At 40.6% G+C, this 26,275-nt stretch overlaps 2 protein-coding genes across 2 annotated transcripts in view; one reads left to right on the forward strand and one right to left on the reverse strand.

Annotated features, from left to right (window-relative positions):
- Positions 1–26,275, forward strand: part of GMPS (guanine monophosphate synthase) — a 792,617-nt gene that overhangs the window by 556,168 nt on the left and 210,174 nt on the right. The gene's annotated exons all lie outside the window — the stretch shown is intronic.
- PLCH1 (phospholipase C eta 1) overlaps positions 1–26,275 on the reverse strand; it is a 254,167-nt gene that overhangs the window by 227,593 nt on the left and 299 nt on the right. The window lies entirely within an intron of this gene.

Genomic DNA, 26,275 nt, shown 5'->3' on the forward strand with positions numbered 1-26,275 from the left:
TCTCCAGCAAGGTGTTGCTCCACACCCTGCTTGAATTCCTCTCCCAAAAAAAAAAGTATTTTCTTTCTCTACCACAAAGCCAGGCTGTGAATTTTCCATACTCTTAAGCTCTGCTTGCTATTTAAATATAAATTCTAACTTTAAGTCATTTATTTGCTCCCACTTCTGAGCATAGGCTGTTAGAAGCAGCCAGGTCACAATTTGAACACGGCTGCTCGGACATTCCTTCCACCAAATACCCTAGATCGTCACTCTGAAGTTAAAATGTCTATAGATCCCTAGGGCATAAACAGAATGTAGCCAAATTTTTTGCCAAGGCATAACACGCATAACCTTCGCTCCAGCTCCCAGTAAGTTCCTCATTTCCATCTGAGACCTCTTTAGCTGGAACTTCACTGTCCGTATCACTATCACCATTTTGGTCACAACAATTTAACCAGTCTCTAAGAAGTTCCAAATTTTCCTTCATCTTCCTTTCTTCTTCTGAGCCCTCTAAACTCTTTCAACCTCTGCCTGTTACCCAGTTCCTAAGCTGTTTCCACATTTTCAGGTGAAATACCCCAGACTGCTATTAGCAATACTGCACTCTCAGAACCAATTTTCTGTTAGGCCATTCTTGCATTGCTATAAAGAAATACCTCCGATTGGGTAATTTATAAAAGGTTTGATTGGCTATGGTTTTGAAGGATCTACAGGAAGCATGGCACCCGCATCTGCATCTAGGGAGGTCACAAGAAACTTTTACTTATGGTGGAAGGTGAAGCAAAAGCAGGGGTCTCACATGGCAGAAACAGGAGCAAGAGAGTGAGTGCGGGGGAAGGTGCCACAATTTACAACAACTAGATCTTGTGAGAACTCACTTACTATTGCAAGGACATCACCAAGCCATGAGGGATGACCCAAATACCTCCCACCAGACCTTAACTCTAACATTGGGAATTACAATTCAACATTATATTTGGCAGGGACATATATTCAAACTATATCATCTTGTATGTTAGCAGATATTTTCCCCATTTTACCAAGTACTGAGGAAGTATGTTAAAATCTTACCAAAATATATGTATTTATCATTGTAGTTCTCTCAATTTTTTGCTGAATATATTTTGAAGTCATGTTATTAGATGCATGGAAGTTTTTATTTTTTTCAAAAGCTTTTCAGAAAACAAGTGGTGTTTTCCGAAAGTTGCACGAATCAGTTCTTTAGTGGTGATTTCTGAGATTTTGGTGCACCCATCACCCAAGCAGAGTACACTGTACCCAATGTGTAGTCTTTTTTCCCTCACTCTCCTTCCACCCTTTCCCCTGAGTCCCCAAAGTCCATGGTATCATTCTTATGCTTTTGAATCCTCATAGCTTAGCTCCCACTGTGAGTGAGAACATATGATGTTTGGTTTTCCATTCCTGAATTACTTAGAATGACTTAGAATAATGTTCTCCAAATCCATCCAGGTTGCTGTAAATGCCATTATTTCATTCCTTTCTATGGCTGAGTAGTATTTCATGGTATAAATATACTACATTATCTTCTTCTTTTATTTTTTTTCCAGACAGACTCTCACTCTGTCACCCAGGCTGGAGTGCAGTGGCGCAACCTCGGCTTGCTGTAACCTCCACCTCTTGAGCTCAAGCAATTCTCCTGTCTCAGCTTCCTGAGTAGCTGGGATTACAGGCATGCACCACCATGCCCGGCTAATTTTTGTATTTTTAGTAGAGATGAGGTTTCACCATATTAGTCAAGCTGGTCTTGAACTCCTGACCTCGTGATCCACCCACCTTGGCCTCCCAAAGTGCTGGGATTACGGGTATGAGCTACCGTGCCTGGTGTACATTTTCTTTATCCACTCATTGATTGATGGGCATTTGGGCTGTTTCCATATTTTTGCATTTGTGAATTATGCTGCCATAAACATGTGTTCAAGTATCTTTTTCATATAATGAATTCTTTTGCTCTGGGTTGATACCCAGTAGTGGGATTGCTGGATCAAATAGTAGATCTACTTTTAGTTCTTTAAGAAATCTCCACACTATTTTTCATAGTGGTTGTATTAATTTACATTCCCACCAACAGCATAAAAGTATTCCCTTTTCACCACATCCACATAGACATCTACTATTTTTTGATTTTTTTATTATTGCCATTCTTGCAGGAGTAAGGTGGTATTGCATTGTAGTTTTGATTTGCATTTCCCTGATCATTAGTTGACACTGAGCATTTTTTCATATGTTTGTTGCCCATTTGTATATCTTCTTATGAGAATTGTCTATTCATGTCCTTAGCTCACTTTTTGATGGAATTGTTTGTTTTTATCTTGATGATTTATTTGAGTTCCTAGTAGATTCTGGATACTAGTCCTTTGTCTGAGGTATAGATTGTGAAGATTTTCTCCCACTCTGTGGGTTGTCTGTTTACCCTGCTGATTATTTCTTTTGCTGTGCAGAAGCTTTTTAGTTTAATTAAGTCCCATCTATTTATAATTTTTTGTTGCATTTGCTTTTGGGTTCTTGGTCATGAAGTCTTTGCCTAAGCAAATGTCTAGAAGGGTTTTTCCAATGTTATCTTCTAGAATTTGTAAGGTTTCAGGTCTTAGATTTAAGTCTTTGATCCATCTTCAGTTGATTTTTATATAAAGTGAGAGAGGAGCATCCAGTTTCATTCCTCTACATGTGTTTACCATTTATTCCAGCACCATTTGTTGAATAGGGTGTCCTTTTCCCACTTTTTGTTTGTTTTGTTGAAGATCAGTTGGCTGTAAATATTTGGCTTTCTTTCTGGGTTCTCCATTCTGTTCCATTGGTCTATGTGCCTATTTTTATACCAGTGTCATGCTGTTTTGGTGACTATGGCCTTATAGTATAGCTTGAAGTCAGGTAATAAGATGCTTCCAGATTTGTTCTTTTTGCTAAGTCTTGCTTTGGCGATGTGGGCTCTTTTATGGTTTCATATAAGTTTTAGGATTGTTTTTTCTAGTTCTAAGAATGATGGTGGTATGTTGATGGGGATTGCATTGAATCGATAGATTGCTTTTGGCAGTATGGTCATTTTCACAATATTGATTCTACCCATCCATGAGCATGGGATGTGTTACCATTTGTTTGTGTTTTCTATAATTTCTTTTAGCAGTGTTTTTTCATTTTCCTTGTAGAGTCCTTTGCTTCCTTAGTTAGGTATATTCCTAAGTTTTTTTTTTTTTTTTTTTTTTTTTCAGCTGTTGTAAAAGGGGTTGAGTTCTTGATTTGATTTTCAGCTTGGTCGCTGTTCATATATAGCAGAGCTACTGATTTGTGTACATTAATTTTGTATCCTGAAACTTGGCTGAATTTATCAGTTATAGGAGCTTTTTGGATGTGTATTTAGGATTTTCTAGGTGTACAATCATATCATCAGCAAACAACCACAGTTAGACTTCCTCTTTACCAATATGGATACCTTTTATTTCTTTCTCTTGTCTGATTGCTCTGGCTAGGATTTCCAGCACTACATTGAATAAAAGTGGTAAAAGTGGGACGGGCACAGTAGCTCATGCCTGTAATCCCAGCACTTTGGAAGACTGAGGCGGGCTGATCACCTGAGGTCAGGAGTTCCAGACCAGCCTGGCCAACACGGTGAAACCTTACCTTTATTAAAAATACAAAATTAGCCGGGCATGGTGGTGCATGCCTGTAAGCTCAGCTACTTGGGAGGCTGAAGCAGGAGAACTGCTTGAACCTGGGAGACGGAGGTTGCATTGAGCTGAGATCATGGCACTGCCCTGCCGCCTGGGCAAAAGAGTGAAACTCTCTCTCAAAAATAATAAAGAAGTGGTGAAAGTGGGCATCCTTGTCTTGTTCCAGTTCTCAGGAGGAAGGCTTTTGACTTTTCTCCATTCAGTATAATGGTGGCTGTGGGTTTGTCATAGATGTCTTCTTTTGTGAGACAGAGTTTCACTCCCATTGCCCAGGCTGGAGTGCAATGACATGATCTCGGTTCACCGCAACCTCTGCCTCCCGGGTTCAAGCAATTCTCCTGCCTTAGCCTCCTGAGTAGCTGGGATTACAGGCATGCACCACCACGCCCAGCTAATTTGGTATTTTCAGTAGAGATGGTATTTCTCCATGTTGGTCAGGCTGGTCTCGAACTCCCGACCTCAGGTGATTCGCCCACCTCGGCCTCCCAAAGTGCTGGGATTACAGGCGTGAGCCACTGCACCCAGCCTAGATGTCTTTTATTACCTTAATGTATGTCCCTTGTATGGCAATTTTGCTGAGGGTCTTAATCATAAAAGAATGCTGAATTTTGTCAAATGCTTTTTCTGAGTCTATTGAGATAATCATGTGATTTTCTGTTTTTAATTATGTTTATGTGGTGTATCACATTTATTGATTTGCACATGTGAAACCATCCCTGCATCCCTGGTATGAAACCCACTTGATCATGGTGGATTATCTTTTTGATATGCTCTTGGATTCGGTTAGCTAGTATTTTGTTGAGGAATTTTGCGTCTATGTTCATCAAGGATATTGGTCTGTGGTTTTCTTTTTTTGGTATGTCTTTTCCTGGTTTGGGTATTAGGGTGATACTGACTTCATAGAATGATTTAGGGAGGATTCCCTCTTTCTTTTTCTTTTGGAATGGTGTCAATAACATTGGTGCCAATTCTTTTTTGAATGTCTGATAGAATTCAGCTGTGAATCCATCTGGTCCTGGAATTTTTTTGTTGGCAATTTTTTTACTGCCATTTCAATCTTGCTGTTTGTTATTGGTCTATTCAGAGTTTCTATATCTTCCTGGTTTAATCTAGGAGGATTGTATATTTCCAGGAATTTATCCATCTTCTCTCGGTTTTCTAGTTTATGCACATCAAGGTGTTCATAGTAGCCTTGAATGATCTTTTGTATTTCTGTGGTATCAGTTGTAATATCTCCCATTTCATCTCTAATTGAGCTTATTTGAATCATCTCTCTTCTTTTCTTGGTTAATCTCACTATTGGTCTATCAATTTTGTTTATCTTTTCAAAGACACAGCTTTTTGTTTCATTTACCTTTTTTATTGTTTTTTGTTTTCCATTTCATTTCACTCTGCTCTGATCTTCATTATTAGTTTTCTTCTTCTGGGTTTGGGTTTGGTTTGTTCTTGTTTCTCTAGTTCCTTGAGGTGTGACCTTAGATTGTCTATTTGTGCTCTTTCAGACTTTTTGATTTAGGTATTTAATGCTATGAACTTTCCTCTTAGCATTGCCTTTGTTGTATCCCAAAGGTTTTGATAGGTTATGTCACTATTATTCAGTTCAAATAATTTTTTAATTTCCATCTTGGGCCGGGAATGCTAGCTCATGCTTGTAATCCCAGCACTTTGGGAGTCCAAGGCAGGTGGATCACAAGGTCAGAAGTTTGAGACCAGCCAGGACAACATGGTGAAACCCTGTCTCTACTAAAAATACAAAAATTAGTTGGGCATGGTGGCAGGTGCCTGTAATCCCAGCTACTCAGGAGGCTGAGGCAGGAGAATCACTTGAACCCGGGAGGCGGAGGGTGCAGTACACAGAAATCTTGCCACTGCACTCCAGCCTGGGCAATAGAGTTAGACTCCATCTCAAAAAAAAAAAAAAATCCATCTTGATTTCATTGTTGACCCAACCATCATTCAGGAGCAGGTTAATTTCCATGTATTTGCATGGTTTTGAGGCTTGCTTTTGGAGTGAATATCCAATTTTATTCCACTGTGTGAGAGACTACTTGCTATAATTTCAATTTTCTTAAATTTGTTGAGACTTATTTTGTGGCCTATCATATGGTTTATCTTAAAGAATGTCCCATGTGCTGAGTATACTCTGTAGTTATTGGGAAGAATATTCTGTAAGTATCTGTTAAGTCTATTTGTTCTAGGGTATGGTTTAAGTCCATTTTGTTGTTATTGACTTTCTGTCTTAATGACCTGTCTAGGTGCTGTCAGTGGAGTATTACAGTCCTCCATTATTATTGTGTTGCCATCTATCTTATTTCTTAGGTCTAGTAGTAATTGTTTTATAAATTTGGGATCTCCAGTGTTCGATGCATATATATTTAGAATTGTGACATTTTCCTGTTGGACCAATTATCTTATCATTGTATAATGTCCCTCTTTGTCTTTTTTAATTGCTGTTGCTTTAGTTTTTTTTTTATCTGGTATAAGAATAACTACTCTTGCTTGCTTTTGATGTCCATTTGCATGGAATATCTTTTTACACCCCTTTACCTTAAGTTTATGTGACTCCTTATGTGTTAGGTGAGTCTCTTGAAGGCAGCGGATAGTTAGTTGGTGAATTCTTATCCATTCTGCCATTCTGTATATTTTAAGTAGAGCATTTAGGCCATTTACATTCAATGTTAATATTGAGATGTGAGGTACTATTCTATTCATCATGGTATTTGTTGCCTGAATACCTAGGTTTTTTTTTTTTTTTAATGGTGTAATTGTTATATATATCCTGTGAGATTTATGCTTTAAGGAGGTTCTGTTTTGCTGTATTTCAAGGATTTGTTTCAAAATTTAGAGCTCCTTTTAGCAGTTCTTACTGTGCTGGCTTGGTAGTGGTGAATTTTCTCAGCATTTGTTTGTCTGAAAAAGACTGTATCTTTCCTTCATTTGTGAAGCTTAGTTTCGCTGGATACAAAATTCTTGCCTGATAATTGTTTGTTTAAGGAGACTAAAGATAGGACCCCAATCCCTTCTAGCTTATAGGGTTTCTGCTGAGAAAACTGCTGTTAATCTGATAGGCTTTTCTTTATAGGCTACCTGAAGATGCATATAAGTATTTTATCTTTCTGATAGGTTGAGACTTTTTTTTTTTTTTTTTTTTTTTTTTTTTTTTTTTGTTGAGACAGAGTCTCCCTGTGTCACCCAGACTGGAACCAATTGGCCCTCCCGGTTTTCTCCTCTCTAAAAATGCTTTTTGCAATTTAAAGACTATTTTGTCTTATGTCAAAATTGCCAGCTTCTTTTGGTTTTTAGTCACCTATTTCCCTATTATTTTACTTTTAAACATTCTGTATCCTTATATTTTAGACACTTTTTTTTTTTTTTTTTTTTTTTTTTTTTTGGAGAGAGAGTCTCACTCTGTTGCCCAGGCTGGAGTGCGATAGTGTGATCTCAGCTCACTGCAAACTCTGCCTCCCAGGTTCAAGCAATTCTCCTACTTCATCCTCCCGAGTAGCTGGGATTACAGATGCATGCCTGGCTAATTTTTGTATTTTTAATAGAGACGGGGTTTCACCATGTTGGCCAGGCTGGTCTTGAACTCCTGACCTCAGGTGATCTGCCCACCTTGACCACCCAAAGTGCAGGGATTACAGGCGTGAGACACCACGCCTGGCCTGGACATTTCTGTTATAAGTGGTATATGTAGCTGAATTCTTCATCCACTCTAACAATCTTTGGTTCCTTCAGATTATGATTAGTGATACAATGGAATTTATTTCAACATCGTATTTTCTGCTTGCTATTTTTCTTGCCTATTCTCTACTTTTGCTCAGCTCCCTTGATTTCATTGAGATTATTTTTCTCATTTAATTTTTCTCCATTAGCTAGGACGTTATCCATTCTTTTCCTAATTTTTAGTAGTTGCCCTAAACATTTTAACATGCATACTTTGCTTATCAAAGTCTCAATAATCATTATCTCTAATCTCTTCCAAAACTATACAAGAATTTTGGAGCACATTAACTCCTTTTGCTTCTCCAACATATGTTACCAGTTCCCACTGAATATATCATTATTACCTTATATAGTCAATATGTGTTTTAACTTAAACTTTCTTTGCTCTTCATTATTTCTTGTTTTTAAGATCCTTTATCTGGGAATAATTTTCTTCTCACCTGAAATGTTACTCTTTTAGTGAGGATCTGCTGGAACAAATTCTCTAGGTTTTTATACATCTGAAAGGCCTTTATTGTGTCCTTGTTTTTTAAAGATTGTTTTTTAATGAAAATAGAATCCTAGGGCAACAGTTAATTTCCCACAGTACATGAAAGATAATATTCTATTGTCTTCTGGCTTCTATTGTTACATCGTCAGGATAATTTGTCATGTCTTTGAAGATAAGCTTAAGATCCTCTCTTTATCTTTTGTGTTCTGCAATGTAATTATGTTTTGTCTATGTGTGAATTTCTTTTTACTTATTCTGACTGGAATTCATATGACTTCATCAATATGTCAAGTGATGCTTTTTATTGATCCTTGAAAATTCTCAGCCATTATCTCTTTAGATGTTGCCTTTGCCAATTTTCTTTCTCTCTCCTTTTTCTGTAACTATAATTACAATTTTGTTCAGATTCTTTTTTTTTTTTGTGGGGGACGGGGTCTTCACTCTGTTGCCCAGGCTGGAGTGCAGTGGCACAATCTTGGCTCACTGCAACCTCTGCCTCCCAGGTTCAAGTGATTCTTCTGCCTCAGCCTCCTGAGTAGCTGAGATTACAGGTGCGCACCATCATGCCCGGATTTTTTTTTTTTCTTTTTTTTGTATATTTAGTAGAGACAGGGTTTCACCATGTTGGCCAGGCTGGTCTCAAACTCCTGACCTCGTAAGCCGCCTGCCTCGGCCTCTCAAAGTGTTGAGATTACAGGCGTGAGCCACAACACCCGGCCCAAATTCTTTTGACTAACTTCCTATGCAGCTTGGATTTACCTATTCGTAAATTCATTCACTGACTTCTTTTCAATTATTACATTTTTATTTTTTCAAGTTGTATTTGGTTATTTTTTAAATGAGCTTGGAAAAATAAAAATAAAAAAAATAAAATGAGCTTGGTTAGTCCTTATAGTTTCTTATCTTCAGCTCATAGCTTGTGTTTAGGGGAGGTTTTTTGTTCTGTTTTTGGTTTTACAGAGATGTTCATTTGCCTTTTAATTTCATTGGCAGAAATTCTCTGTAGTCTGAGATAAAAAATAGATTTCACCAAAAAAGGGAAAAAAATGGGTTCTGCTCAGTACCAGCAACACTTCCAATGCATGAAATCCTTTTTTGTTTTGTTTTCTTTTGTTCTGAGATGGAGTCTCATCCTGTTGTCCAGGCTGGAGTGCACTGGCACAATCTCGGCTCACTGCAACCTCCATCTCCCAGGCTCAAGCGATTCTCCTGCCTCAGCCTCCTGCGTAGCTGAAATTACAGGTGTGTGCCACCACACCCACTTAATTTTTGTGTTTTTAGTAGAGACAGCGTTTCACCATGTTGGCCAGGCTGGTCTCAAACTCCTCACCTCAAGTGATCCACCTGCCTCGGCCTCCCAAAGTGCTGGGATCACAAGCGTGAGCCACTGTGCCTGGCCCAGTGTATGAAATCTTTAAACCAAATCTTCATCTGGAGGTTGTCCTGACTTCATAGGTATTGTGAATTCCAGATGTATACCTGTATTAGTGCTGGTTTACAATCACAGATTCTCAGGACCAAGAAATCAGGCACCTGCTCAGCACCAGTAATAGGTGATCTTCCTTACAGACTTCTTAAGTTGGAAATAAAATATGGTGATTTTGTTTCTTTTTTTTCTAATTCACACTTACATTGAAAGAGAAGCCTTTTGAAATCCCAGCTTTATAACCAAAAGGCCCCTTCTCAGATGTCTCACCCTCTCTTGTCCCTTATGCCTTCTGGCAATGAAAACTGAAATTCAAGTTAACCCGGTTTGGCAAATGTCCTCAAGGCAAATCCAGCTTCAGTGCTCAACTGAACCCTCTTCACTGAGCTTTTGGCATGAGTATTCATTACTTTCTTACTGGTCCATTGCATTTAAGAAAATGACTTTTCTATTGATAAAATAGAATTTTTAAATGATATCAGTGGGGGGTGAGGGTGTGTTGCTAAAAAGAGAGCTGAACCCTGGTAATTCACATTCAAAGCCACAGATCCATGCGTTTGACAGCCAAATCAGGACCTGAGCTAGCACAAAAAATATTAACTCAGGGCCTGCCACTTTGTAATAACTGCTGATTTTTTTTTTTTTCACACTTCCTATGGCCAAGTATCATGGTAAGCATTTTGCAAGTATTATTTTATTTAGTCCTTTCAACTATCCAAAGGGCTAGGTATAATTTTTATCCTTTTTTTACTGATAGAGAAACTGCAGCACACAGAAAGGTGAAATAATTACCCAACGTCCCACAACCATCAAGCAACAGCACAAGGATTTGAACTCAAAAAATCTAACTCTAAAGATTTCCTTCTTAAGATCTGGGTGATTTTGCTTCCTAACAAATCATGAATAAAACAGAGGGAGAGAGAGAGAAAGACAACAAGACAGACCCCTGCTAAGCATGGCAGAGCCAGTAGTGGACCCAGACTTCCCAGCCTCAGTCCTTTCCACCTCTCTGTGCTCGTATCAGGATGGGCATATTTCCATTTTTATAGATACATATCCCTTCATTTTAAAAGTGGGCACACAGTACTGATTGGAAATTAAGACCATATTTTAAAACATCTAAAGGAATGAGTATTTGGTAATTAGATTTCAACTCTCAGTGGCCATCAATCTGGAACTCTAGCCCAATATTAACATATTTTATTGCATCTGAAGATGTTTCTTGATGACATACAAACAGCAGATTTATTTTACAATTCTTATTTAATCAACTTATGTGTAGGTCTAATATCCAAAAATTCCTTGGCTTATGCTAATTGTCTCTAACCCAGTGATTTCCACACTTTTTAAATAGTGGAAATGGATTTCAAAATATGTCTGCTCACAATTCCTTCATACATAAGGATGTCCAAAATTCAGTCTAAGAAAGGGCATCCCCCAAAGAAGGGCAGATCTGCCAGCCTCCCCGATTCATCTTATTCTGTCTTCTGTCTTCTTCGCACCCACCAGTGAGTGAAGGGAGCTTATAGCAGAGAATGTGTCCAATTTTCATGCTTGCCTGCCCTCCCTACCCCTTCTGCCCAGCAATAAGGAGTGCAGCTCCAAGAGATCTGCCTTGTGCTGCCAATTCAAACTCCAAACATCATCTCTCCTCCTTTCGACCACACAGCAGGGTAAGTGGGGGATCTGTGCCCAAAAGTACAGAAAAAAGTTCCTGGAGAGTGGGATGTTACAGCCAGATGTCAAAGGATTAGTAGGTTTAAAAGAGGGAGGAGAATATGGGAGGGTTGCATGGGAAGGACATTTTAGTAGGAAGGAAGAGTAGATGCTCAAATCTCTGTTCCTGGTTATAAAAGAAAAATTACTAAGGAATATTGTTAATATGCTATCTAAATATAATGTGATATAATAAAGAACATATAAGGAAATTGGGCCAGGCACGGTGGCTCACACCTGTAATTCCAACACTTTAGGAGGCTGAGGTGGCGGATGGCTTGAGCCCAGGAGTTCAAGACCAGCCTAAGCATCATGGTCAAACCCCATTGCCTCTACTAAAAATTCAAATGTTATCTGGGCAAGGTGGTGCACACCTGTAGTTCTAGCTACTCAGGAGGCTGGAGTGGGAGGATCACTTGAGCCCAGGAGGCAGAGGTTGCAGTGAGCATGAGATCATGTCCCTGCACTCCAGCCTGGGTGACACAGCAAGACTCCATCTAAAAAAAAAAAAAAAAAAAAAAAAAAACATAAATTATTCAGAATATAAGTCCTGAGAAAGGCCTCTCTTTAGAAGGACTATAGTCATAATAAAAAATTCTAGCTTTATAAAGAGTTTAACCTAAGATACTGGTGGTAAAATTAAGAATTAAAGTTTTATTTCTCTAAAGGCAACAGAGATGGGTTCTTAATCCTCAAACAGGTCAATAGAGAGCCTCTATTATATGAAGATATAAGAATATCAGAAATTACAAGACAGGAATTCAAAAGGTCCTCAAGGAAAGAGAGAAGGAGATGGGATATTAAACCTGATTTGTTCATAAGAATTCTCAAGCTCAAAAGAGCATCAAAAAATGATTTTAAAAATTTTTTTCTTTTTTGAGACAGAGTCTCACTCTGTCACCCAGGCGGGAGTGCAATGGGGTAATCTTGGCTCACTACAACCTCTGCCTCCTGGGTTCAAGCAATTCTTGTGCCTCAGCCTCCCAAGTGGCTGGGACTACCGGCACCCGCCACCACGCCTGGCTAATTTTTGTATTTTTAGTAGCGACAGGGTTTCACCATGTTGGCCAGGCTGGTCTCAAACTCCTGGCATCAGGTGATCCACCCACCTTGGCCTCCCAAAGTGCTGGGATTACAGGCATGAACCACCATGCCCAGCTGCAACCTAATTGTTGATTCATCTGCTTAATTTATAGTATATCCATACAGTGGGAAATATGCAGCCATTAAATAAGTAAACAAGAGCAAGATGGCAAAATAAATAACTTCAAAAGAGCTAAGGAAATGAGGTAAGAGATCATGAGATCATAGCACCTAAGTATAGCACAGAAATATGAAACCACATTGAAAAGGGTAGGAAGGACAGTTTTACATTACCCATGTCACCCATGCTTTAACCACAGACAGCACAGTGTGGAGCGATACCCTCTGCTTGGGGGAAGAAGATGGAGGTGAATAATGGACATTGCCTCAGACCCTAATGCCAGGCCCAACCCAGTAAAATCCAGAACCAAGAGGGCCTGCATGGTTCCAGAATCCAGATGGGTAACCATGGACTGAGCCTCCAGGCCTACCCTGGCACCATGCCAGATCGCACAGCCCTAGGCTCCAGACCTGCCCGATGGACTTGTTCTCCAGGTTTGTTCTATTGCCAGGTTTATCTCAGAGGCCACAGACTCCAGACTAGCCCAGTGGCACCAAGATAAGGATTTGCTTCAGTTCCAGGCCAGCCTCTGCAGACTTTGGCTCTAGGCCAACCCTAGGGCATTGCCAGCCCCCATGTACTTAGGCTCCAGGCCCATACCCGTGGACCTAGGTACCAGACTCATCACAGTGGCTAGCCTGCACCTGCAGACTCAGGCTCAAGGCCTACTCTAGTGACAGGTTTGCCTCTGTGGATCCAGGCTCAAGTCCAATTCCCACAAATAACAAACTCCAAGGCCACCCTCATGCACCTAGGCAACAGGCTCACCCTCATGGACCCAATCAACAGGTCCACGCTAGTGGATCCAAGCGCCTGGCTCAACCCTGAAGATTCAGATGCAAGGTCTGCCCACCTACTGACCCAGGCATCAAGCCAGCCTGCCCATGAACCCCAACAGCAAGACCACCCACACAGCACACCAGATGGCCTGCCCAGAATCTCTGGAAGGGCTGACTGATAAAAGGCTTTCCCACACAAAGTCAGTCTGCAAAGACTGGAATAAATCCCTACTTCTTCAAAAGCATAGGCACCAGCCCACAGCAACAAACATCAAGAATAGTCAGGGCAGCCAGGTGGTGTGGCTAATGTCTGTAATCCTAGCACTTTAGAAAGTCAAGGCAGCCATGTAACTTGAATTCAGGAGTTTGACAGCAGCCTGGTCAACATGGCAAAACCCCATCTCTACAAAAAATACAAAAATTAGCCAAGCATGGTGGCATGTACCTATAGTCCCAGCTACTTGGAGGGCTGAGGTGGGAGGATCACTTATCACTTGAGGTTAAGGCTTCAATGAGCCAAGATTGTGCCACTGCACTCTATCCAGCATGGGTGACAAAGAGATACCCTGTCTCAGATGCCCTCTCTCACCACTCCTATTAAACATAGTGTTGGAAGTTCTGGCTAGGGCAATCAGGCAGGAGAAAGAAATAAAGGGTATTCAATTAGGAAAAGAGGAAGTCAAATTGTCCCTGTTTGTAGATGACATGATTGTATATTTAGAAAACCCCATCATCTCAGCCCAAAATCTCCTTAAGCTGATAAGCAACTTCAGCAAAGTCTCAGGATACAAAATCAATGTGCAAAAATCACAAGTATTCTTAAACACTAATAACAGACAAACAGAGAGCCAAATCATGAGTGAACTCCCATTCACAATTGCTTCCAATAAAATACCTAGGAATCCAACTTACAAGGGATGTGAAGGACCTCTTCAAGGAGAACTACAAACCGCTGCTCAACGAAATAAAAGAGGACACAAACAAATGGAAGAACATTCCATACTCATGGATAGGGAGAATCAATATTGTGAAAATGGCCATACTGCCCAAGGTAATTTATAGATTCAATGCCATCCCCATCAAGCTACCAATGACTTTCTTCACAGAATTGGAAAAAACTACTTTAAAGTTCATATGGAACCAAAAAAGAGCCCGCATTGCCAAGACAATCCTAAGTCAAAAGAACAAAGCTGGAGGCATCACGCTACCTGACTTCAAACTATACTACAAGGCTACAATAACCAAAACAGCATAGTACTGATACCAAAACGGAGATATAGACCAATGGAACAGAACAGAGGCCTCAGAAATAACACCACACATCTACAACCATCTGATCTTTGACAAACCTGACAAAAACAAGAAATGGGGAAAGGATTCCCTATTTAATAAGTGGTGCTGGGAAAACTAGCTAGCCATATGTAGAAAGCTGAAACTGGATCCCTTCCTTACACCTTATATGAAAACTAATTCAAGATGGATTAAAGACTTAAATGTTAGACCTAAAACCATAAAAACCCTAGAAGAAAACCTAGGCAATACCATTCAGGACATAGGCATGGGCAAGGACTTCATGTCTAAAACACCAAAAGCAATGGCAACAAAAGCCAAAATTGACAAATGGGATGTAATTAAACTAAAGAGTTTCTGCACAGCAAAAGAAACTACCATCAGAGTGAACAGGCAACCTACCGAATGGGAGAAAATTTTTGCAATCTACTCATCTGACAAAGGGCTAATATCCAGAGTCTACAAATAACTCAAACAAATTTACAAGAAAAAATGAAAAAACCCCATCAAAAAGTGGGCAAAGGATATGAACAGACACTTCTCAAAAGAAGACATTTATGCAGCCAACAGACACATGAAAAAATGCTCATCATCACTGGCCATCAGAGAAATGCAAATCAAAACCATCATTAAAAAGTCAGGAAACAACAGGTGCTGGAGAGGATGTGGAGAAATAGGAACACTTTTACACTGTTGGTGGGACTGTAAACTAGTTCAACCATTGTGGAAGACAGTGTGGCAATTCCTCAAGGATCTAGAACCAGAAATACCATTTGACCCTGCCATCCCATTACTGGGTATACACCCAAAGGATTATAAATCATGCTGCTATAAAGACACATGCACACGTATGTTTATTGCGGCACTATTCACAATAGCAAAGACTTGGAATCAACCCAAATGTCCATCAATGATAGACCAGATTAAGAAAATGTGGCACATATACACCATGGAATACTATGCAGCCATAAAAAAAAGATGAGTTCATGTCCTTTGTAGGTACATGGATGAAGGTGGAAACCATCATTCTTAGCAAACTATCGCAAGGACAAAAAACCAAACACCGCATGTTCCTACTCATAGGCGGGAATTGAACAATGAACACCTGGACACAGGAAGGGGAGCATCACACACTGGGGCCTGTCATGGGTTGGGGGAAGGGGGTAGGGGGAAGGGATAGCATTAGGAGATATACCTAATGTAAATAACGAGTTAACGGGTGCAGGACACCAACATGGCACATGTATACATATGTAACAAACCTGCACACTGTACACATGTACCCTAGAACTTAAAGTATAATTAAAAAAAGACAACATACAAATGGTCAACAGGTGTGTGTGTATGTGTGTGTGTGTGTGTGTATATATATATATGCTCAACATCACTAGTCATCAGGAAAGTGCAAATTAAAATCACAATGAGATATCACTTCATGTCAGTTAGAATGGCTATTATCAAAAAGACAAAAAGTAAGTGCTGGCAAGGATATGGAGAAAAGGAAATCCTTGTGCACTACTGGTGAGAATGTAAATTAATACAGCATGGAGGTTCCTCAGAAAATCAAAAATAGGCAAGACACAGTGTCTCATGCTTATAATCCCAACACTTTGGGAGGCCAAGGTGGGAGGATCACTTGAGCCCAGGAGTTCAAGAACAGCCCAGGCAACATAGTGAGACCTGGTCTCTATTAAAAATAAAAATAAACAGTCATAACAGCATGTGCCTGTAGTCCCAGCTACTCAGGAGGCTGAGGTGGGAGGATTGCTTGAGCCTGAGAAGTCAAGACTACAGTGAGCCATGATCATGTCATTGTACTCCAGACTGGGCAACAGAGTGAGACCCTGTCTCAAAATAAAATTAAATTAAATTTTAAAAAATTAAAAATAGAACTACTATATGATCTAGCAATTTCACTACTGGGTATGTATCCAAAGAAAATGAAATCAGTATGTCAAAGAATTATCTACACTCACATGTTCACTACGGCATTGTTCAGAATAGCCAACTTATGGAATCTGACCTAAGTGTCCATCAGTAGATGAAGGGATAAAGAAAATATGGTATACATACACAACAGAATTCTATTCACCCTTTAAAAAGAAGGAAATCCTATCATTTGCAACATGGATGAAACTGGAGGACATTATGTTAAATGAAGTAAGTTGGACACAGAAAGACAAATACCACATGATCTCACATGTAAAATCTAAAAAGGTTGAAGTCACAGAAGGAAAGAGTAGAATGGTAGTTACCAGGGACTGGGATGTGACTGAGTGACAGGGTAGGGAAGATGTTGGTAAAAGAATACAAGATTTTGGTTAGATAGGGGAAACAAGTTCAAGAGTCTATTGTACAACGTGATGACTATCATTAATAACAATGTATTTTATTCTTAAAAAATTGATAAGGAACCCGGTGCAGTGGCTCACGCCTGTAATCTCAACACTTTGGGAGGCCGAGGCAGGCGGATCACCTGAAGTCAGGAGTTCGAGACCAGCCTGGCCAACATAGTGAAACCCCATCTCTACTAAACATACAAAAGTTAGCTGGGCATGGTGGTGGACACCTGTAATCCCAGCTACTTGGGAGACTGAGGCAGGAGAATCACTTGAACCCAGGAGGCGAACGTTGCAGTGAGCTAAGATACACCACTGCACTCCAGCCTGGGCAACAGAGCTAGACTCCGTCTCAAAAAAAAAAAAAAAAAAAAAAAATTGATAAGGGTAGATTTTCAGTGTTCTTACAGCAAAAAAAAAAAAAGTATGTGAGGTATTACACACATAAATTAGCTCAATTTAGCCATTCTGCAATGTATCATATTTTAAAACATGTATACAATTTTTATTTGTCAAAGAAAATAAATTGTTTAAATAAGGAAGCTCTTATATGCTGATATATGACACACAAAATATGCTACCAAAAAATGCAAAATGCAAAATCATGCACATGGTACACTACCGTTTGATTTTTAGAAGGAAGAAAAAGCAAAAATATATATTTGCATATGTGTATATATAGATATTTTACGTCTGGAAAAATACACAAGAAACTAATAACACTGTTTTCTATGGGAGGAAAAACTGGCTGAGGAACAGAGATGTGAGGGGAATTTTTCCCTAAATTGCAAGCTTTTAAAATGTGTAATCTGAGAATATAATATCTATCCAGTTATTCTTTCCCAAAGAATAAAATGAATATACCAATGAGAAGAATTCTGTGAGAAAATGTATACCTTTCATTTAGTTCACCAGATTGGAAGTGAGGACATTTCAACAAATATGTTGGGAATTGGTCCTGATTTGGGTTTTTGCTTTTGACTGAAACTTGGACACTAAATAACAGATTTCACATTTCTCTCTTTTGACAAAAGAAAAAGAAGTTAGTAAACAGTTTATGTTCTCTCTTTTCCAAGACTGCATTTTAATGATTTGCCCAGTAAATAGAAAAATACTTTCAGTCCAAAACCTATTTAAAAGAAGAAAATATGTGGTTTAGAGTAGAACATTTGTGTACAAGCCTTTTCTCTTTTTCCATTTAAGAAGAAAAGATTCCTGTGACATTAACATTCAGACAAGGCTCAGGAAAATTCAGGAATAATCACACTACAATGATTTCTCTTTGGGGAACAAAAGCAATCGGCAAAAAAATAAGAAAAAGAAACTTCCCAGCCTTCACTCCATAAACACACTGCATGCAAAAGATAGGTTCAGCTGCTCAGGAGTCAGACGAGTCTGATTCCCATTGGTCCCCTGAGCCAGGTTGCAGCCAATAGTGATGCTTTATGAGAGGAAAGAAAACTATTAAAATTGCAAAACCTCTCCCGTCCTGTTATCGAAATCCAGAAGACCTTAGAGAACACTAGGTTTAAAAATTATAGAATGCAATGAGACTTATGAAGAAAGTAAGACAGATAATTGCTTTTCTTTTCTTTAAAATTGCTTCCCAGTCACCTATTTCTACCAGTTAGGAGCTAAGAGACAGTCATTTATTTATTCATTTATGATTGAAACCCATGTATTCTCTTTTTCTTTTTCTTTTTCTTTTTTTTTCTTTCACTTTATTTATTAAGTTGAAAGCTTCAAAATTAAAAAGGCACAAAAGAGTATACGGGCCGGGCGCTGTGGCTGACGCCTGTAACCTCAGCACTTTGGGAGGCCGAAGCGGGTGGATTGCCTGAGCTCAGGTGTTCGAGACCAGCCTGGGCAACACGGTGAAACCACGTCTCTACTAAAATACAAAAGAAATTAGCCGGGCGTGGTGACCCACGCCTGTAGTCCCAGTTACTCCGGAGGCTGAGGCAGGAGAATCGCATGAATCCGGAAAGCAGAGATTGCAGCGAGCCAAGATCACCCCACTGCACTCCAGCCTGGGCAACAGAGCAAGACCCTGTCTCAAAAAAAAAGAGTATACAGTGACTAGTTTACCTCTGACTTCTGTCCCTTAGTAATCAACTTCTTAATTCTTGTGTATCCTTCTGGAGATTTTTTTCTTTTTTCTTTGTTGAGACAGGGTCTCAATCTCTCACCCAGGCTGCAGTGCAGTGGCAGGATCAGAGCAAACTGCAACATCAACCTCCTGGGTTCAAGCAATCCTCCCACCTCGGCCTCCCAAAGTGCTGGGATTACAAGCATGAGCCACCATGCCCTGCCCTCCTAGAGATATTATGTACGGGTAAAAGAAAAGGTGGTTCCCCCCTCAAATATAAATTTAAAAATCAGAGGATCGTCACATAACCCTAACTCCTTATATTAACACATTACTGTTCTATGAAGCAATCTCTTCTTTAAAAAATAAATTTTCAATACCTCCTATATAACTCAAAGATAAGAAAGAGCTATTTGGCAAAAAGAAATAGGATGTCTAGAGAACTAAATTGCATATGATTTTATAGCAAATCAACTCACTGAATTTCTGGTCCAGGATTCTGACCTGAAAAACCTGTATAGATCTTCCAAGTTCCCAGCAGGAATAATTTTGCAGAAGTTTTATTAGCACTCCATGGAGATCTAAGGTCCAGAAGCCTCTTCAACTTAATTGAAGAGGGAGAGAAGAGGAAAGTGGGAAGTTGAATTCAAATGTTTGGTTCTTGTGGACTAGCAACAAGGAAGTGAAGACAGATGAAAGAGAAACCTTGAGTGCCTTGGATCAGTTAATCAGTAACTCACTTACGCTGGCACTAAACTAGATCCCTCTGACATCCAGTGGCAATTGACTGGGTAAGGCTAGACAAGTTTGTAAGTCTCTTGTTCAGTGCAAAAGAACCAGCCACAGAGAAAAGAGGCTGCTTGGAGAATAAGCTACAGAAAACAACTAAAGATCAAAACCAAGAGAGCCCTCCAGGGACCCGTGTGGTGTCTGAGGCAGAGGCTGAATTCCAAGAGAGAGTCCAGCACCCGCTTTCTTTGAAGCCCTCAGCCTTTTCTTCTAGCCTGGAATCAGGTACTAGGGAAGAAAGAAGACTCAGAAGAAGGGTGTGCTTTTTAAGGTGTGGTGCACTATTAAGAATGCTAGACTGCCAGGAGTAGTGGCTCATGCCTGTAGTCTCAACACTTAGGGAGGTAGAGGTGGGAGGATTGCTTGAGCGCAGGAGTTCGAGACCAACCTGGCAATATAGTGAGACCCTGTCTCTACAAAATTTCTTCTAAAAATTAGCAGAGCGGGGTCGGGCGCAGTGGCTCATGCCTGCAATCCCAGCACTGTGGGAGGTCGAGGCAGGCGGATCACAAGGTCAGGAGATCGAGACCAGCCTGGCTAACATGGTGAAACCCCGTCTTTACTAAAAATACAAAAAATTAGATGGGTGTGCTGGCGGGCCCTTAATGCCAGCTACTCAGGAGGCTGGGGCAGGAGAATCGCTTGAAACCAGGAGGCGCACGTTGCAGGGAGCCAAGATCGCGCCACTGCACTCCAGCCTGGGCGACAGAGCGAGGCTCCGCCTCAAAAAAAAAAAAAAAAAATTAGCAGAGCATGGTGGCACACGCCCATAGTCCCAGCTACTCGGGAGGCTGAGGGGGAAGGACCTCTTGAGCCCTGGAGGTGGAGGCTGCAGTGAATCAAGATCCCACTGGTGACAGAGCGAGACCCTGTCTCAAAAAAATATACAAAAATAAAAGAATGCTAGACTTAGATGACTTAGGTATCCATCGCAACTCAGCCACCAGCTGACTGTGTGAATGATGACGTTCCTGAGCCCAGTTTCTTTATGTGTAAACCAGCTCGAAAATACTGCAAATCTAAAACCAGCTCAGTACAAGCCAGTTGCAATTTCCCAGTACCACAGCAGTTTTAGGAGCACCAAAACTCCAGCTTCTGGAATAACTTAAGACATTTTCAGCAACTGTCCAAGGCAATTCTGATCTCCAGTTTGAAAAACATTACAAAACACTACCCGGTCCACTCTAGCAGTCAATCTATCAATACTACCTCAAGAAAAATAATCAGGCAACATTTAGATAAAACCAATATCTAAATCTTAGGATGTCAGAAAGCACATATTAAAATCACGAGGGATCCTCTTAGACCCACCACAAGATGGCAACAATCCAGAAGTGGTAAGTGAGCACTTCGATGTGGAAAAATCTCTACAGAACAGAACCTAAACACCACTTCCAAAAACACAGCCAACATCGTTTATAAACAAAGCCGTGAATGTTTTCTGGAACCAGACTTGAATTTACAACCTCCTAAACTCCACGTAGGGAATGCAGTTTCTTTACTCGCCAGACAGCTTATCAGAAACTCTTACCTGTCTGTACTTTGCATAAATGGTGAATTTGAAAATAAAAATAACCCAGTGTTTGTCACAAATTTCCCGCCTATTACCACTGCATTCCTGAGTGGTAATAGGTTTAAATTCCAAGTCTGTTCCATGTTCGTCTGTCCCATGTTCCATCTTAGGCAAGAAACTAACCTGTCTGAAGCTCATCAGTAACATAGGATGAGAATTCCTGCCTCTCTTGATTATTTTGAATTATAAAAAGACATAAAGTAAGTGCCATCACATGTTAGGAATACATTAATGTTCATTTCCTCCTTTTCTTCCAGAACCCTGTAAGATATTTACAGAACAATAAATAACCAGAAAAGCTATCCCCCTTATGGTAAATCCCAATCATGCCAAAATTCCTCAGACCAAAATAGATACTAACTGAAAAAGGGCTTTTTTGCATTTGTACATAGTATGTGTACCATATGTGCTCTCATGATACACACATGATTATAAAAAGATATCGTCAGAAGGTAACCACTGTTGGCCGGGCACGGTGACTCAGGCCTGTAATCCCAGCACTTTGGGAGGCCAAGGCAGGCAGATCACTCTGAGGTCAGGAGTTCAAGACCAGCCTGGCCAACATGGTGAAACCCCATCTCTACTAAAAACATAAAAATTAGCCAGGCACGGTGGCACGCACCTGTAATCCCAGTTACTCCGGAGGCTGAGGCAGGAGAATCGCTTGAACCCAGAAGGTAGAGGTTGCAGTGAGCCAAGATTGCCCCACTATACTCCAGCCTGGCTGACAGAGAGACTCCATCTCAAAATAAAGAAAAGGTAACCACTGTTAATTCTACTCAACAATATTAGGTTAAATCATATGACATTGCTGATGCTTGACCACTTTATATTTACAACTATAGCAGTTTCATATAGTTGGAAATAGCAAATCTAGGGCAAGGATTCGAGGTCAGGAGCAGTGGTTCACAACTATTATCCCAGCACCTTGGGAGGCCAAGGAGGGAGGATCACTTGAGCCCAGGAGTTCAAAACTAGCCTGAGCAACATAGTGAGACCTCATCTTTAAAATTAAAAATTGTTTTTTAAAAAATAAAGCAAGGATTCAATATCTGTCTGCCCTCCCTAGATTTCCTGAAAACAACAAGATCATTAGAAATCAGTAACTCTGCGTTGTCATCTCCGTTCTGCCATTTATTAGTTGTGTCACTTTAAGAAAATCATTTAGCAACTTTGGGCCCTAGTTTCCAGATGTATACGATAAATATGGTAGATTTATCTTTTTCTGCTCTATAATTTAATGACTATAATAAGGCATAGGCACTTAGGCTAATGCCACCAAAATGCAGAGCTGGTAAGAACATTTTAAACTTAGCTATCCAAATTCTCTTGGTTGTCCCTTCTGCATCCATCCTGCCCTCTTCCACTACGAAGCACAGAAGACAGAGACCTTGATGATAATAAAATAAAGCTGTGTAAACTTCTTCACAGGCTTCTTAAAAGGCACTTCTAATTTGGCACACCCTACCACAGCAGTACTGAATTTCTCCTTAAACAAAAATGGTCACGGGTGTCAAAGAGATGTGAGTGAGTGTCCACTGAACTGTGTCTAAATGATTTTCCTTGTGACCAAAGCCAGCCTGGAATAAGCCTCTGCTAGTGAGAAGAGGGAACATGCTTCCCAGGCCGAGGAGGCATTGTTCAAAGTAATGAGTTCTGCACCACTTGGTCCACAATTCACAGCTGAGTCTGATTTTCCTAGACAAAGAGCAATAACCAAATGGAGGATGCTCTTCAGCAAGCTTCCCTGGGTTTATCATTGTTTTTAGACTCACGAGGTGGTGAAGGAAAGACGAGAGTCTCCCTAACCATCTATGTCCTAGGAATGACAAGAGGAAATGTTTGTCAACCCTGGTCAACATTATACCAGGATTTTGTCATGGCTGTAATGGATTTCAAGAGTCTAAATTCACTAAAAATGCCTAGAAATTATTCCATCTCAAAAGTTAAAATGTTTAATACTCTATTGTATTCCTTTTATCCTTCTATCATAATTTTATATCCCCTCTCATTTTTTGTTTTTTGGTTTTTTTGTTTGTTTTGTTCAGGGAAAAATAGTTATGATCCTTCGGGCATGCAGACCAACATTCTTACAAGGGAGCTGCAGAAGGTTCATTATGTCATGAAACACAGAGCCAGAACAAAGGATTACTGAATCATTCACCTTATCTTCATCTAAGAAACTTGAGAATTACAGGGTTTCTGTTTCTTCTGAACTAAGTGCTGCACTTGCCAAGAGTACAAGTTTTAGAGTAGAGTTTGTACTACAAAAATGTAAGCAAATAGGTGCACATAATGCTTCCTATCCTAGATATAGAGCCTTATCTAAATTACTCAAAGTTTCAGCTTTTGCTTCTGAATCTGCAAGTCTGAGTGATTAGCACCAAATCAATCATTCTCCTTAAGAGTACCAAAGGTAGTATCTTCACCCTGAACATCTGAAGTGGTGTTAGAATTATTTCAGGACTCACAGCTCTTAGTTCATTCAGAACAGAAATCTGGATTTATTCATCTTGCCTTATATATAACACATTCTCAATAAACATTTGTTGACTACATGAATAAATTAAGTAAAAAACATTTCATTAAGAATTTTCTCAGTATTTTACATTATGGCACCCTAACAAGAAGCACTTTTATCATATTCTGTGTTTATAATACTATCCCTTTATCTGGAAGACTGATTTTTAAAATAAATTTAATTGAAGTTGATGATGTGGGAAAATATATCAAACGGAAGCAATAACTTTAAACAGATTTTATTACGAATCTGGTGCCACTATAAATCCTCGCTCTGCCCATCAATCTTCCCTCTCTTTGTCTCCTTCCCATTGCCTCTCCCCTGCCTCCCCCAGGTACTCCCAGTCTCATTATCCCATGATCTGTTAAAACTGCAGTTTACCTCCTGGAACCAGCAAAAACACATGTCACTGAGAATTAGGGAATTGGAGCCAGTTACAAGCCACCACATAGGGTCACAAAGTATCTGAACCTGAAAATTAAGAGTTTTTCTATTTTTCCAAACAAGAGAAAAGGGGAGAAACTCAGTTGGACTTATTTTTAAACATTTAAGCTAGATGGATTGCACAATGTTAAGCATTTATGACAAATGAGATGGGAGAGAACTTTAACAGCATGTTACTCGCTAATCATTTGAAAAGCGGTACATTGATTTCATTTGCTGATGGTGAGAGTATATTATCTTAAAACATCTACCACAAATAAACACTTGCTATTCTTGAAAACAAATTGCTTGAAACTGGTATGTAGCAAGACAGTACTCACGTATTACTTCACCCAAGGTATTTTATGCCACACTTTATGCCAAGAAGAGTTAACTCAATTTTAAATTTGTATTAGCAGTTATATTAATTCTAACCAATGTTTAATAGCAACTAGGTACCAATCATACTGCCAAATATTGATGCAGTTTAAGAAAGATAAGCAAGAAGCTACCGCTCCTTCTACATGCCCCCTTAAGATGTGTACTTTTGCCAAATGCTAGGCTGTATGTAAACAAATGGGATTTAAAAGAGGGGAGACGGCTGTCAAGATTCACAGTTTTATGAAACTAAAAATTATTCTTGTCTTCCGGGCACAGTGGCTCACGCCTGTAATCCCAGCACTTTTGGGAGGACGAAGTGGGTGGATCACCTGAGGTCAGGAGTTCAAGACCAGCCTGGCCAATGTGGTGAAACCCCGTCTCTACTAAAAATACAAAAATTAGCTGGGCATGGTGGTGCATGCCTGTAATCCCAGCTATTCGGGAAGCTGAGGCAGGAGAATCGCTTGAACCCAGGAGGCGGAGGTTGCAGTGAGCCGAGGTTGCACTGCACTCCAGCCTGGGCGAGAGAGCCAGACTCTGTCTCAAAAAGGAAAAAAAGAAAAAGAAAATTACTCTCAACAGACAGCTTGAGAAAACTGGCTTCTGTTAAGGCTTCTTGAAGCATTCTCTGCAGAAGATTTTAACCCCAAAGGTGACCAAAACGCTGAGGCAACTGAAAAAAACAACCGCCTCTTCTGGGAAAGCCTTTGTTTCTTTTCATTGGCATTATACTCTGGTCCCTTTCGCAGCGCATCTCCTTGTCATAAACATGCCAATAAACAGGACATGGGTGCTGCTGGGTTGTACAAGCCCTGCTCTTCACTTGGGTTAGGAGGCACAGATTTGTCCTTGTAACGCTCGAGAACAATCACTTTACTGAATTTTTTAACTCCTTACCAGGAAGTAAATGTTTTATTCGTCTCCACTTTTCGGGATAAAGGGGGATTTCAGTTGCTGCCCTAATAACTAATCTCTCACCATTTTCTTCTGTCCGTGATCAAAATGGTAACAAGGGAAGGGAAAAGTTGGTTTTTGTTTTGTTTTGTTTTGTTTTAGTTGGTTATTGCTTTAATGCTGAACTCTCAACGTCATAATGTGATCACAAATTGATTCGCAGACGGAAACAAATAGAAAACGCCTCAGGAAGGAGGGGAGAGGACGTCGCAGATGCTCAACAGGGAACTGGGCTTAGGGGCGCGCGGGGTGGCGTCTCGGACCCACTGCTCAGTCGCCAAGGAAACGCCGCGCAGGCGCAGAGCGCGCCGCCGTGGGCAGGGGTTTGCCTCCACCACCCCGCGCCGCTCGGGCGCTCCTCGTTCTTCCCAGGAAAGGGCAATGGAGTATATCCTCCTCGCGCTGAGCACACCTAGTCTTCTCTAAGAGGGTCCTGAGCAGGGTCACCGGTCGCAGGAAAAGCTGTGAGACTCCCCAAGTGTAACCGACGCTGCACTTCCCTTGCTGGGAAACGCGGACCTGCTCTCCTGGCGGCGTCTGGCGATCAGAGAGAGGGTCCCGGGACCCCGCATGAGGGTGAAGCATCCTGCAAAGATGCTGGACGTTCCACCAGACGAAATGCCACCCACCACTACCGCAAGGGACCCGAGAGTTACATTCTTTAGCGGACACACATACACCCCCACATCCTTCTGAATTACGGGACCCCTAAGAGCAGCCGTGGCCAGTTCCCCGCACGGGGGGTTGGAGGATCCCCACGCACAGCACTCACACAGTCCTAAAGAGGCGTGTCCAGGCTGTGGCTGCCGAGAGAGGAACTCGGGCCACCTGCTCACTCGCTCATCGGACTGGCGTACCAGTCCTCTTTTTCCTGCACACCCTCTTCTCTCCCGCGCCCCCCTCCCCT

Source organism: Macaca thibetana, chromosome 2 (genome assembly GCF_024542745.1).
Source record: "Macaca thibetana thibetana isolate TM-01 chromosome 2, ASM2454274v1, whole genome shotgun sequence".
In the NCBI taxonomy this organism is placed as follows: domain Eukaryota; kingdom Metazoa; phylum Chordata; class Mammalia; order Primates; family Cercopithecidae; genus Macaca; species Macaca thibetana.